Source organism: Elephantulus edwardii, unplaced genomic scaffold (genome assembly GCF_000299155.1).
Source record: "Elephantulus edwardii isolate Elephantulus edwardi_28Jun2011 unplaced genomic scaffold, EleEdw1.0 scaffold00216, whole genome shotgun sequence".
Classification (NCBI taxonomy): domain Eukaryota; kingdom Metazoa; phylum Chordata; class Mammalia; order Macroscelidea; family Macroscelididae; genus Elephantulus; species Elephantulus edwardii.
In genome coordinates this window covers 618,242-631,883 of record NW_006399966.1, presented here as the reverse complement: position 1 = coordinate 631,883, position 13,642 = coordinate 618,242, and the positions used below count along the sequence as shown (strand labels likewise).

The window sequence follows — 13,642 nt, the reverse complement described above, 5'->3', positions numbered from 1 at the left end:
TTTCTGATTTCATTTATCAGCTTGTTCATGTCAGATTAACAGATGGAGATACTGTAATTTTTGGATAATAAGAGCTTTATAGTTCAGTAAAGGTACATCAGTAATAATTTTTTTCTTTAAATGATGTTTTATTCGTCTACTCTCTTTTTAAAAGCTAATTTATGCATTTTCTTATCCATTGCATATTTCCATAATTTGTTTGTTGATGTTTACTATAACTCGTAAGTCTCATTGACTTTCTTATGATCTCACCATGCATATTGCCATTCCATGTGGTTAGGTGGTTAGTTGTGCAACTGTCTTTCTTAAATGTACTTTTATTTTTGAGATTTTTTTTTCAGGGACAGATTTTAATACATTTATATCTGAAAACATGTAATTCTGAATCACTTTGTTGTATTTTCCCCCTCCCATTTTATCTCTAGCAGTGATGAGTTACAAGTACGTGGAGGAAAGAAATTAAGTCAGTCATAAAGGGTATATTGACTGTGGCTTATGTGTCTACCTTGAGCTGAAAAAAGGGTGATGTTTGGTTATAGCTATGTAATTCAAGAGAAAATGGATTTCTTTTTAACTCTCCCATCTATTTAGAATGTAACTTTTATACTTTATATAAAGATAATATTATTCTTCATTCTGCAGTTCAACAAACTGTAAAGTCTAATTTGTTTACATTGTTTATTATTTTAGGCATCTTCAAAACAGCCATGTGATTCAAATATATTTGACTCTTAGATCATTATATAAAATAAGTGAAATATTATTTTGAAAAAATTAATAAAGTAACAATAATATTTTACTGAAATAACTTGTCTACTGAAGTGAGAAATATAATAGACCTTAAGTGTAAATAAAACTTTATTCCTTAGAAAATCTCCCCTTTTTGGTAGTAAAAAGTATTATTGGTACATAATTACAAAATCTCAAATTTTTAATGACAGTTAAGTGATGTGCTTTATTTTACCATACACATTGGAAGAGATAACAAAAAAAATTGTTTCTTTGTAGAAGTGATCTAATTTACCTGGAGTTTTTAAGGTAGCACTTTCTTATCCTCTTAATTTGAATATTAAATTCAATATTCTAGTTTGTATTTCAACTTGAAAGTACAATTCTGTAGTGTACACATGAGTTTGCCATGAGCTGGAACCAATTTGACAGCAACTTAATGAAGGTAATGAAATAGGAAATGGGGAAGAGGACAAACTGGGGTGAAGGATGAGTTTCTTCCTATGCTCTAGAAGAGAAGGAGGAGGGGATACATGAGTTGAAGTCTAAATAATAGAACAGATCCTGCCATAGGATGATCTGGAATCAAAGCATTTGTGATAGAGAGGACAACCAGAATAAAAGGGCAAAAGCAGGAATCGGTTGTCATGTTCAAGTGAGTGAAAAGTGAGTATATCATTATAGAATGAGTCTAAAAGGGAAGACAGTAGAAAATGAGTTAAAGAATGTCTTGGGATTCCCTAGAGAAGCGAACTATTAATAAATATGTCTGTGGAAAGATTCTGGTAGCCTCATGGCAAGAACTGTTCTGCATTCCCCAAGGAACATAGTTTGAATCTACCAGCTGTTCTGTGGGAGAAAGATGGACAATTTCCCATGCAATTAATTACCTTTGAAAACCCACCAGAGGGTCCACTATGGGTCAGTTCCAACTTGATGGTACATAACAACAGAAAGATAATATATTCTGAAAAATTGTTTCACAAATTTGTGGCAGGTCCACTATCTGTTGATCACTGGAAAAACTAGAAACTTTAGCAGTCTTTTATCTAAGATCCAGATTGATTGGACAGGATGGAGACAATAACAGTCTTGTTTATTTACTGTCTTAAACAGAATCCTTTCTTCTTAGGAAACTCCTCCCCCTATCCTTTTTAAAAGACCTTCAGTTTTTTGGATGAGACCCACCCACATTATCAAGAGTACTTACTTAGCTTAGTTTTTGGTTAATTGATTTAAATGTTAATCACATGTCAATATCTTCGCATTTACTGCTTTTTTTACTTGAAATTTTAATGAAACTTTATAGAGACTTTGGATTTCCATTCATTCATTGCTGCACATTTTCCTCCCTACCCACCCTTCCCCCCAGTTGGCTTTTCTCTTCGAAAATTTAAAAAACCAAAAACCTTTCGTTAATAGACAATTCCCCCCAGTCTACTCCACCACGCAGCTCTCATTCTGGACTCTCGGCATGAAAATGTTGTTTGTTGTTGTTATGTGCCGTCGAGGCACTTGTGACTCATAGCGACCCTATGTACAACAGCCCTAAACTCTGTTCTGTCCTGTGCCAATTTCATTGTCTCCGACACACTCATCCCAATTACCCCAGCCACCAAATCAGTCCATCTCATAGAAGGCCTAATCATATATTCCTTTCAAATAGTTCTCTCTCTCATGCAGTATACATTATTTATCTCCTCTTTTCTTAGCCTACTTTTTACAACAGTGGAATTATGCACTCTTTGTCTCTTTGTGACTCAGATATTTATTTTACTCAGCATAATGTCCTCTAGGGTCATCCATTTTGTATAATATTGCATGAGTTCCTTATTTTTCAATGCAGCGTAATATTCCATTGTGTGAATATACCACAGCTTCCCTATCCATTCATTTGTTGATGGGCAGTTGGGTTGTTTCCGACTCTCTACTATTGTGAACAAAGCCACAATAAACATGGGTAACATATATCTGCTTGGGCGATAGTTCTGGTTTCTTTAGGGTATATTCCCAGTAGTGGAATTGATTGGTCAAACGGTATTTCTGTTTCCAACTTTTTTGAGAAAACGCCATACTGTCTTCTATAGTGGTTGCACCATTTTACATTCCCACCAACAGTGAATAAGTGTTTCAGTTTCTCCACAACCTCGCCAGCATTTGTTGTTCATATATTAACAACGATGTGAGCAAAAATGACTCTTGTTGTATGATGAAACTTTGCTAGAAGTGGAGACAATGATTTAAGATATATATACATACATGAATAATGAACATGGAGTACTGTGGTCCTTCATTCATTAGTGTTTATGCACTGCCATGAAGATCCTAGTAAATCAGACCATATTATTTCCTATTCCTTTCCTGCTTAAAATGCTACAGAATAGGATTCTTACCATGACCCTACAAACTCTAGTTTCCAGTGGTTAATTTTATATGTCACCTGTGCTAGGCTGTGGCATCCAGCTGTTTGGTCAAATAATGGTTTAGAAGCAAATATAGTCAACCAAGAATATTGTACCCAGTGAAGTTGTCCATCAATATAAAGGAAAGATCAAGATACTCACAGAAAAACAGAACCTAAAGGATTTATAAAAACAAGACCAGTGTTGCAGGAAACGCTGAGAGACATCCTTCTTACAGAAGTGCCACAGAAAGCAGGTTAGACCAAAGTAACTAGCAAAAACACCAAAAAGAACGCAACACAAAAATGTTGTTGTTGTTGTTAGTGCCATCGAGTTGCTAGCGACTCATAGTGACCCTATGTACAACAGCCCTACACTCTGCTCTGTCCTGTGCCAATCGCACAGTCTCCGACACTCCCATCCCAATTATCCCAGTCACTGAATCAATCCACCTCATAGAGGGCCTTCCTCTCCTGTGCTGTCCCTCCACCCTCCCAAGCATGATGTCCCTCTCCAAGGACTGGTCCCTCCTTACAACATGTCCAAAGTATGTTAGACGAAGCCTCAGAATCCTTGCCTCCAAGGATTTAACCCTTTCCAGGATGAATCTGTCTGTTTTTCTAGCAGTCCATGGTACCCTCAATACTCTTCTCCAGCACCACAGCTCAAAGGCATCAATTCTCCTTCTATCCTCCTTAGTCATTGTCCAACTCTCTGATGCATAACAAGTGATTGCAAAGACCATGGCCTGTATCAGATGCACCTTAGTCTCCAGAGAGACACCATTGCTCTTCAGTACTTTGGAGAGGTCCCTAACAGCAGACTTTCCCATCGCAGTACGTCTTTTAATTTCCTGGCTACTGGTGCCAAGAGTGTTGACTGTGGAGATAAGCAAACTAAAGCTGTGAACAATCTCAATCTCTTCACCATTCATCCTGATACTGCCAATTGTGAGAATTGTGGTGAGAATCTTTGTCTTCTTGACATTGAGCCTTCATCCATACTAAAGGCTGCAGTCTTTGACCCTCTTCAGCAAGCGCTTCAGGTCCTCCTCAGTTTCAGCAACCAGGGTTGTGTCAACTGCATAATGCAGATTGTTGATAGATCTTCCACCAATCTTGACCCCACATTTCTCCTCATAGAGCCCAGCCTCCCGGATAATCTATTCTGCATACAGGTTGAAAAGGTATGGAGACAGGACACATCCCTGGCGTACTCCCTTCCCAATTTTGAAACATGCAGTGTTTCCTTGCTCTGTTCTAACAACTGCCTCTTGGGCCATGTATGTAGGTTTTGCATTAGATCAAGTGTTCTGGGATTCCCATTCTTGTGTTGTAGAAAAGTCAGTCACCTGCTACTCTGTACTATCAGTTAGTACATGTAATATCCATAAAACAATGTAGCTAGCTAATAAATATTAGCTATAATTATTATTGTAATTTGTTGAATTTCTGTCAGCTCTATTAAAAATTAATTTTGAGGTTTGGTTGGTATTGGTCAAGTATCTTAAGATCTTAAAATAAGTCTTCTACTTTTCTGAGGGATAATCTTCAAACACTAGTATCAAATCATTTTGTAATCACTGAGAGGCAAAATTGGCTTGATTTAAAAATTATTGCTGTTATGGATTCAAATTACCATGTGGCAATCTGATTTTGATGGTCAATAAGTCACAGTAACGGATCTGATCGTACTACTGCCTGGTTATTTTAGATGCTAGCAGTGGCCAAAATATTTTCTTTATGGATAACATGGAAGCATTGCACAGGCATCCTGGGAAAATCATTATTAAGCTGTTTTGAAACAAAAAGAGCCTGTACATGGTGTATGTCTGTTCCTTAGAAAAGGACATCATGCTGGGAAAATGGATGTTCAGTAAAAGAGAAGACCCAGAGGAGATGGATTGCTACAGTGACCGCAGCAGTGGACTTGAGCATGGCAGAGATTGTAAAGATGGCACAAAGGTTCAGTCTGTTGGTCACTAAGAGCTGGAGTCAGTTCAATGGCACCTAACACATAATGATATTTTTAATATAAGAATACTTATGAAATCTTGTATTCACCTTCTTAACTTCTTGAGGTGAATAGAAGATTTCAAAGGGTAGCTTGGGAAGACAGACCAAAATATAATGAATCATGCTAATAATGTAAATAAATTGCACCTTTTAGATGGGAATATGCAAATAAAATTAGCGGACCACTAATAAGGAGAATGGTCAGTTTTGCCATCCCACAGGCTTAAATTGCACAGATTCAGAGGCAGAAGAGGTGAACATTTTACCATGAATAGACAAGAAAAGAGCAGTGCATGCTTTTGGCCAGACATTCCCAAATGAGTTGGAGCAAGGCAGTGGTACCAGAAGCAGTAACAGGAGCAACATAGGTTTCAGAGAATTAAAGCCAAAATAGCTCCGTCATTCCACAAAACTTGAGAAGTATATTGACCTAGGCTTAGTAGAAGAGTAGGGAAGAATTAGAGCACATAATTAGCAGAACCAAGAACTCTGTAACACTTTTCTAAGTGTGGAGTACCACAAGGTCAAGGGTCAGAAAGAGGCTTGCCTATGAATAGGCTTGAGAACAGACATGACTATTGAGTTGTATCCAAAGTGTTTTCAAAATGAATTGTAACCTGTTACTTCACTTATAAGTGTTGTCTTTGGGGGGAGAAAAGAATACTTATGAAACGTGCTCGAATTCAAGATGTATTATAGTGGATTTCATTATTAGATTAAAAATACAGTCTTGGATACTAGAGACTGAACTTGAGATCTGAGAAGATGTCTGGGATGCCCCAAAGGATTTTCAAGGAAACTCAGTGTTTTCCAGCAAAACTTGTTCTCAGCATTAAAGAACCAGGTGAGAGCAATGCTCATTATTTATGGTCATTGCGGGCTCTCTCTCTTAAAGGGAGGGACTTTTAAACTTGGACTCTTCCTTCCAGAATACCCACTGGCAGCTTCTACAGGATGTTTCATGACCAAAATGCATCATCTTGATGTAGCTCTGTTGGCTTAGTAACAAGAAGCTGCACTGCAATCCCAAAGACATGCCGTTCAAGGCCACCAGCAGTTGTGTGAGAGAAGGATGGACAATCTCCTCCCATGCAATTAACTGCCTCTGAAAAACTGCTGGAGGGTCACTTCCAACTCTTTGGTTCACAACAACAACAATGTAGACAAGTTGGGAAGAATATGTTTAGATCTTTTGAAAGATAAGTGGTCCCCAACGCTGTGTTCTCCCAGTCCACATGATCCATTAGCAAGTGATGTAGCAGAGGCCTGGAAGACCAAGGAATCCCAAGCCATGGCAACAGCTAGAGGATGGAGTAGGCTGTGTGCCATGAATAATATTTAAATTGGTCTGATCATCAAGTGTGCATCACTTCTCTTGTTCTGCCAAGACTTCTTCCTTTTTTGTTTGCATTTAATGGACCCAGTCTTAGAAATATTACAGAATAAAAAGCCTAGACATCTTCAGTCCTTTGGTGCTTAAATGCACATTAGCTAATCGGTCTTCTTCTGATTTACTGTTTTAAAGAATGAGCAGAGGCTAGAAATATCATCTGGATTATTGCAGAATGTTTGAAAGCAGTGACCCCTGTCTGCTTTTACTAATTTCTTCCCTTATCATGGTTTTTTAAAAAATTGTGATTTTAATGAACTTTTACAGAAAAGTTGGATTTCCATTCATTCACGTTTCCTTTCCTCTGCCTCTTTTCCCCCTCCCCCAGTTCACTTTCTTTTTTTAAATGCTCATTGTTACACAATTTCCTCCCTCCCCTCCTTGTCCACCTTGTAATGCACCTCTTATTCTGGACTGTTGTCATATAAATAATAATATATTCCTTTTAAACAGTTTTTTCTTTCAATGTTACATAGTATTCCATTATGTGAATATGCTATAGTTTTTCTATTCATTCATTTGTTGACAGACACTTGAATTGCTTCCATCTCTTTGCTATTGTAAATAACACAGCAGTAAACGTGGGCATACATGCATCTGTTTGTTGATGGCCCTGATTTCTTTAGGGTATATTCTCAGTGGTGGAATTGCTGGGTCAAATGGAATTTCTATTTCCAACTTTTTCAGAAAGTGCCAAACTGCCTTCCATAGTGGTTGCACCATTTTACATTCCCACCAGCAGTGAATAAGGGTTCCAGTCTCTCCACAACCTTGCCAGCATTTGCTCCTCTGTTGAACTTTGCTATTATTCCTGGGCCAATCATGATTTAAGTATAAAGCTCTGTAAATGAAGGTCGTACAGTCATGATTAGCTGCAGGAATGTGTGTGTGTGTGTGTGTGTGGTTGTTTTTGAGGAGGAGGTAACTTTATTTTAAATTTATGGACTACATTTCCTTTTTTTATGGTGGTTTAATTTCTTTGGTTAAAAGCAGCTTATCAATTGTTCTTTAGAATATACCCTCTAGACCATGGCCTAAATCAGGTGCATGTTAATGTTCAGACTGACATCATTGCTCCTTAGTGTTTTGCAGAGACCCCTGACAACAGGCTTTCCCACTGCAGTATCTTTTGATTTCTTGACTACTGGTACCAAGGGTATTGATTGTAGATACAAGTAAGATGAAAGTGGTGTTGATTTCAGTCTTTTCTCCCTCTGTCTTGATATTGTCTGTCAGTCTAGTGGTGAAAATTTTTGTATTCTTGTTGTTGAAGTGTAATCCCTAGTGAAGCTGAAATCTTTGATCTTCTACAGGAATCATTTTAAGATACTTTAGCAATGAGTAAATAATTTGTAATAATTTGTAATTCATTGATGTAGAATTATTTTTAATTCATTGAAACTCAAATTTTACTGTTTGTCATTTTATTGTATTAAAGTAATTAGACAAGCATATTTTAGAACCATAATTTCTAACTGTTGGTTATTATTTCTATTTTGTTTTCTATATTGACAATTTGCACTATACTTTTATAGGGTTAGATGTTGTTGTTATGTACCATCAAGTAGGAATGACTCATAGCTGACTCCCCAGCAAGTTTTCAGAGGCGGAAAATTACGGAGAAGGAGATTGCCCATCATTTGCCTGCTGAACAGCTGGTAGATTTGACCCTCATGCTTTGGGCTTTGCAGTACCACTTCTACCATGTGGTGGTGTTATTGTTGTTGTATAAAGATGGATCTTAGCTGAAAATTCTAGAAATATGTTTGTTATTGTTGTGTACCATTGAGTCGGAAATGGGCAGAATGGACCCATAGCTGAACCTCCACTCGGAGGAGATTGCCTGTCCTTCTCCCACACTTCTTACCATAGAAAATTTATAGCAACTGTAAAATTGTTCTGTATATTCTGTTGAAATAGCATTGTTCTAAACTTTCTGCCCCTTTCTACCTATTTAACTACTACTTGGAATAATGATGTAATCCTTAGGGAGTTGCAATCCTAATCCAGAAGCCTTATTTCTCCTTTAGCAGCTTTGGTGCAGAAAGATGATCTATTCCCTTTTTTGCCATTGGAAACCCAGTGGAACAAGGTCAGCTGTTAGTTCTGACTCAGCAGGATTTGAGGTTGAGGCAGGTAGGAATTTTCCAAAATTACCATTAACGGGAAAAGGCCCAAAGAGTGAGTAACTTTAATTTTTTTTTAACAAAATGATATGATTTCTATGAAACTTGATATTATGTATGGAGAGGATTTCTCTTTCTCTCTCTTACACACACACACACACACACACACACACACACACACACACACGTATTCCTTATTAGAAAAAATTTACTTTGACACTTGGAAGAGTACTAAGTATGTGTTTGACTTTAAATAATAATATACAACCATCCATTCCTCAAAGATGACTCTTAAAAGTATGAGTACCACAAATGGAAATAAGTAAGAGTTTCCTCTTAAAACAAGTTGAATACCAACATTGCTTCTTCTTGGCTATGTTATGTGAGGCTCCTTAGTTTATTTCGGTTGTTTTCTTTTCTTCTGGTGTAATGGAATGATAATATAACTTCACAGAGTTACTATGACATTTAAGTGAGATATTTATACATACAGCCTGATACATAGACATTGAATAAATGAAACTTCTTATTTTGTATGTACATGCACATAAGAAAGAGAAGAGAGAGAAGAGTAAAATTTGTGACTTTTTGACTGTTATAAAATCTTGCTATACTTGTTTGCTATTGTGTCCCTTCCAGCTCATTCTGACTCTACAGCACAAAGTAGATACGGTTTTCTAGGCTGTGATCTTTATGGGAACAGATCATTAGTCTTTTCTCCCACAAAATATCTGATGTGTTTGGACTACTGGCTTTTAAAAAATTTTTTTATTATTTTTCTGTGTGTGTGCGCCGTCAAATCGGCTATGACTGGTACAGGAGGAGATTGCCCCTCTTTCACCAGCAGGTTACCTGGTGGATTTGAACTGTGTACCTCTGAACTACTGGCTTTTTGATTAGCATCACAACTTCTTAGTAAAATTATATCTATCTAAAGTGTTACAACAGTATTTCTAAATATATGATTCCCATTGATCTCTAGTGGCTTAGTGGTAAGGATTTGGGCTGCCAGTCCAAACACACATAGTTCAAATCCACCAGTTGCTCAGAGGGTGAAAGATGGCCATTCTTGTCCTTCGTGATTTACAGCCTCTGAAAACTCTCTAGAGGGTCAGTTTTGAGTCAGTTCTAACTGGACAGTACATATCAACAACAATAGGCTCCTTACATCACTTATAAATAGTCGAAGTTTTTTCTTTTAAAAATGCAGATTTCTGGGTTTTTAAATTTACTCAGTCAATTCCAGGGGAGCTCTGGTGCCTTGGTGGTAAGAATCTGCACTATAATTCGAATCCACCTAGTTACTCTGTGGGAGAAGAATGAGCAGTCTTCTCCCGAGTGATTAATGGCCTCTGAAAACCCCTGGGACAGTCAACTTTTGGTTGGTTCCAACTTGATGGTACACAGCAACAGCAATCAATTCCATATCAGACAGTCCATCTTGTTTTATCTGAGTGTATGCACATACATATGCGCCTATATATATATATATATATATATGATTTTTTTTAAATTGTGATTTGAATAGCAGTTAAGGGCAAATTGAGTTTCCATTTAACCAGTCATTCACATTTTATTTTATGACAGTAATTACAGTTCCCACATTGTAACAGTATTGTTTTGTTTTGTTTTTATTTGCATGTAGTGTATGTGTGTGTGTGTGTGTGCCGTCAAATTAGATCCAACTGGTATAGGAAGAGATTATCCCTCCTTTTATAGCAGAGCATCTGGGGTATTTGAACCACGTGCCTCTGACATTGCAGTGCAGCTTCTTGCCACTAGGCCACCGGTGCCCCCCTGTAACAGTATTCTTTTTCTTTCTCTCAGTGATTTTTATTTCTTTTTATCCTTCTATCCTACCCTTTCCTACCTTCTGAGCTTTATCCCTGGGCAGATACTGTCTTTTGATCTTGTGTGGTTGATTGTTCTAAAACTTAGGCACCTTCTTAGTGGTACAGTTTACATTATAGGCCTGCTTGGTTTTTAGTCAAATATTGAGCCATAGGGGATGAGTTAATTCCAGGCTCAAAGGGTTACTTATGGCCACAATCTTTTGCCAGTCACTATCAGACCACAAGGCCTGGCCATATTTGTAATTTTTTAGTTTTGTTCCACATGTTAGTGAAACATTGTTAGTACATTGTGTACTAGGCCGTTTACTGTGATTCCTTTTAGAGCAGTTCTTCTGGTTTCAGAGTTGTGGAGGTTGAAGTGTGGCTTATCATTATGCATCTTTGATGTTCTTCATTCTTTGTTCCAGACAGGGAGGGACTAGTAGTTGCACCCTTGATGACCACTCACAAATTTTAAAACCCTAGTCACTAAGAATCTGTATTTTTTTAACAATTTATGTTTCTCATGAAGTTTAAGAAGTTTATTTTCAGAAAGAGTCACTTTTTATCATTTCACTTTTTATAATTTTAAGAATTTATCTTTCTAGAGCAGGGTTGGCGGCTGCAGCATGCAGAATGACGCCAGCAAGTTCATAGACTTGTATGTGCCACAGAAAAGCTCTTCAGGCAACTGCATCATCAATGCTAAGGACCATGCAGATGAATGTGGCCATGCTTGACAAGGTTGCAGGCAGGTTCAGTGGCCGGTTTAAGACCGACGCCATCTGCTGGCTGGACGAGTCCAATAATTCCATTCTCCGGCTGGCCAAGTCAGAGGTCATCGTCTCCAGGAACTTGTGATGGCAAGTCCTAGATGTGGTGTTTGTCATAAATAAAAGTGTAAATAGTTGGGGGGGGGAAATAATCTTTTTAAATCATTGCAAAATGTGCAAGAACAGCTTTTAAAACTTGCTTTATTAATATATGCTGAACCTAGGCTAACCTTGTTCTTGATGATTAGAGTTCTTAGTATAAACATGAAATATTGAAATAAAGTAACCCTTAACTCTCCCTGCTGTTGAGTTGACTCTGACTTATATTGACCCTTCGTCAATTTCCTGATGCTGTAAATCTTCATAGAAGGAGAGTGCCCTTCTTTCTCCTGAGAAGTGCCTGGTGGATTCAAACCACTGACCTCATGATTAGCAGCCTGATATGCTACACACTGTGTCACCAGGTACTCTTAGGTGACCTATCAAAGATAAGAAAGATTGCTCCTATAATCATAGGCCTAGACTGTTTTTCCTTTTAATCATACATTTAATTTGTCCATTTTTGTCATTTGTTGTACTTGTCTGTTATTGTTCTTCATCTAATTTGTACTTAATGATGTGGATTTAGAGATTATATCATTACACTTGTCTAAGACTTGCGGTTTTTTAATTTACCAGGGAAGCTCATTTTATGTGATGTGTTGCTGAGGAGTGACAACAGTTTAAAAGGTTTTCTAGGCTCTTATATTAGGGTACAATTTGAATTAGTCAAGAACTGTGTATAAGATTGTTATGAAACCATAGTAGTACTCTTTTTTTTCCCTCTCATAAATTAATGTTAATTGGAAATTTTGGGTATCCATCAGTCCTGAGTTAGTTAATAAAGAAGATAGAAAAAAAAATCCTGTCACAATATTACTCCTAAGAAGAATAGATTATGTTTTATAATAAGAATATTTCAATGTTGCTTCTTCTAGATAGTAACTTTATATGAGGAACAATCTTTACAGAATATCACTTATAAAAAGAGGAAGTGCCACGTGGGGATGGCCACATCTGTCCTTTACCAGCTTCATACAAGGGAACTGTCCCTGTTCACGCATCAATAACACAAAACCAATTCCCATTAGGTCATACATGTCCCCCACACTTCTGTACCTCTTTCTACTTATCCCAACAACAATCTTATTGCTTTCCTGTGTCCGAAATCCAGTGTGATGACTCACAGGCCACACAAAAACATATTGGGGAATTTAAAAGTTTATAACCCAGAATGATAACAGCATACAGTCAAGACTCCTCCCAAGATATGCACACAGGCACCTCAGTCTCGAGCCTCCTAACTTTTGGCCAGTGTTCCCAAGTTATCAGTCCTGCCAATACTGACTTCACACTCTTGGTTGTCCTACAAAGTTCTCAGTCTTGACAATATTGGCTTTCTTCGCTCAAGGTTCCATGTCACATCAAGTCTCCAGTTTGGCCGTAGGTGCTGCTTTCATAGACGAGAAAACCATAGTACTTTTCAACATAGCAGAGCTTTGCCATTAACACATAAAAGAGAATTTACTCTTTGTAAACTTGTACTTAATTTCCTGTATACTATTACCTTTCTAAATGATTATTCCTTCCTACAATGTTTTAATTTCTTTTAGTTTGAGGAATAATGTTTTCTAGAATATAGCCTTCTTGAGAAAATTATAGAGGAGAGATTCTTGGCAATTTCCTCATTTGTAGCATACACACTGTGTGTTGCCATTATTAGACTTCATCTGTGTAAAAATTAAATTCCTAAATGTGCTCTTTTTCTTGATAAACAATTTAACTAGTGATCTAACATGCTGACCCATGAGAGCCTTTTCCTTCTTAACCACTAGCTGCTCCACAGGAGAAGATGGGAAGTGTCCTCTTGTGCAGTTTACTGCCTCTGAAAACCTGCTGGAGGGGCAGCTATGAGTTGATTCCAACTTGCTGGTGCGCAGCAGTAAGAGTTGTTTAGTTAGGGAATGCTAGTAGTCTAGTGGTAATGCTGATGGTGACTTAAAAAGAAAGACAGACCAGATTTTTAAGTTACCTATTATTATTAATTTCATAAATTATTTTTCAATAGGGGTTGTACCTTTTTTTTTTTGCTTTATTCCCCCCCACTAGTTTATTTACAAAACTCAAATACCAATTTGAACAAATTCTTTCAATTTCCCTCACCGCCCCCCCCCCCCATGAAATTGTACAACCCAGTGATTAATCCCCCTCTCTTCCCTGCACATCCACATCCCTCTGCTTCCAGCCTCTCCCACCCTTCCTGGATCCTTATACTAATTCTACAATAATGGTTTTATATAATATTTATCCTTTTGGGACTAAGTTAGTTCACTCAG

At 37.4% G+C, this 13,642-nt stretch overlaps 1 protein-coding gene across 1 annotated transcript in view; it reads left to right on the top strand.

Moving 5' to 3' along the window:
• Positions 1 to 13,642, top strand: part of TANC2 (tetratricopeptide repeat, ankyrin repeat and coiled-coil containing 2) — a 380,809-nt gene that overhangs the window by 101,418 nt on the left and 265,749 nt on the right. The window lies entirely within an intron of this gene.